We start from the raw sequence: 2367 nt of genomic DNA on the forward strand, positions 1-2367 counted from the left end.
AAATACAGAATTTCTCTGTCCTTGAAGTATACTGTCATTCGAATAACTACAGCCTCTGAACATGGTCTTATTCTCTCATCTAGGTCCTTTACTGGTTGCTAGAAACTTTCTTCTCAGTCGTGGATGATAAAATTAGGTCTCTGTAGTTAGAACTCTTGGTCTTTGCACAGTTCAAAGGATGGAGCCTAGGAAGGCATCCTTCTTTATGATTCTAGAAGTTCTGTTCCATCACTGTTGTTTTAATCAATCTTGTAATTGGTGATCTTAGTTTTTACACGGGTCCTCTGACAAAGCCTGGGCTAGTGTCTTTCATTATGTTTCCAGAAGATCTGCTCAGTGGAAGGTACAAAGACCAAACAGTCATATGAACATTAAGTAGAATAAAAAACCAGTCAGATTAAACACCAAATCCAAAGCCAACTACAACAGATTTGATACTGAACCTACAAGCTAGACACAGGGAGACCACTTAATCTGGCAGCCTGGGGTGGGGGAGTAAAGGAGGGGGATTTGGGATGCATGCTGGGAACAGGGATGGAGGGAGTACAGCATTGGTGGTGGGAATGCCCCTGATTCAATGTCACTATGTACCTAAACTATTACAGTGAAAGACTTGTAAAATAAATAAATAAATAAAAGAAAGAAAGATTTTTGATGGGATTAGATGTTTTTTTCTTGTAAAGTTCTGTCAGTGCCTTGTATATTTTGGAGATTAGCCCCTTATCTGATGGGTATTGGGTGAATAGTTTCTCCCACTCAGTGGGTGGCTCTTGTATCTTGGGCACTATTTCCTTTGAGGTGCAGAAGCTTCTCAGCTTAATATATTCCCATCTGTTAATTTCTGCTTTCACTTGCTTGGAGAGTGCAGTTTCTTCCTTGAAGATGCCTTTAGCCTCAATGTCCTGGAGTGTTTTACCTACGTATTGTTCTATATATCTTATGGTTTTGGGGCTGATATCGAGGTCTTTAATCCATTTGGATTTTACCTTCGTACATGATGTTAGCTGGGGGTCTAAGTTCAATTTTTTGCAAGTGGCTACCCAGTTTTGCCAACACCACTTGTTGAAGAGGCTTTCTTTGTTCCATTTAGGATTTTTTGCTCCTTTATCAAAAATTAGATGATTGTATGTCTGGGGAACATTCTCTGAGTATTCAAGCTTATTCCACTGATCTGAGGGCCTGTCTTTATTCCAATACCATGCTGTTTTGATAACTATTGCTTTGTAGTAAAGTTTAAAGTTGGGGAAAGTAATTCCTCCCATATTCTTTTTCCCAATGATTGCTTTAGCTATTCGAGGGTGTTTATTGTTCCAAATAAATTTCAAAAGTGCCTGGTCCACTTCTTTGAAGAATGTCATGGGTATCTTTAGGGGGATCGCATTAAATCTGTACAGTGCTTTGGGGAGTATTGCCATTTTAATGATGTTAATCCTGCCAATCCATGAGCAGGGTATATGCTTCCATTTCCGCGTGTCCTCTCTTATTTCTTGGAGCAGAGTTTTATAGTTTTCCTTGTATAGGTCCTTCACATTTTTAGTCAAGTTGATTCCAACTTGGGGAGAAGAAATGAACAGACACTTTGACAAAGAAGAAATACAGATGGCCAAAAGACACATGAAAAAGTGCTCCACATCACTAATCATCAGGGAGATGCAAATCAAAACAACGATGAGATACCACTTCACACCACAGAGAATGGCACACATCACAAAGAATGAGAATAAACAGTGTTGGCGGGGATGTGGGGAGAAAGGAACTCTTATCCACTGCTGGTGGGAATGCCGTCTAGTTCAACCTTTATGGAAAGCGATATGGAGATTCCTCCAAAAACTGGAAATCGAGCTCCCATACGATCCAGCTATACCACTCCTAGGAATATACCCTAGGAACACAAAAATACAATACAAAAACCCCTTCCTTACACCTATATTCATTGCAGCACTATTTACCATAGCAAGACTCTGGAAACAACCAAGATGCCCTTCAACAGACGAATGGCTAAAGAAACTGTGGTACATATACACAATGGAATATTATGCAGCTGTCAGGAGAGATGAAGTCATGAAATTTTCCTATACATGGATGTACACGGAATCTATTATGCTGAGTGAAATAAGTCAGAGAGAGAGAGAAAAATGCAGAATGGTCTCACACATTTATGGGTTTTAAGAAAAATGAAAGACATTCTTGCAACAATAACTTTCAGAACCAAAAGAGAAAAGAGCTGGAAGTTCCAGCTCACCTCAGGAAGCTCATCACAAAGAGTGATGAGTTTAGTTGGATAAATAACTACATTTTGAACTGTCCTAATAATGAGAATGTATGAGGGAAATTGAGAACCTGTTTAGAGTACAGGCGGGGGTCGGG

This window comes from Suncus etruscus, chromosome 15, assembly GCF_024139225.1.
Source record: "Suncus etruscus isolate mSunEtr1 chromosome 15, mSunEtr1.pri.cur, whole genome shotgun sequence".
NCBI lineage: Eukaryota > Metazoa > Chordata > Mammalia > Eulipotyphla > Soricidae > Suncus > Suncus etruscus.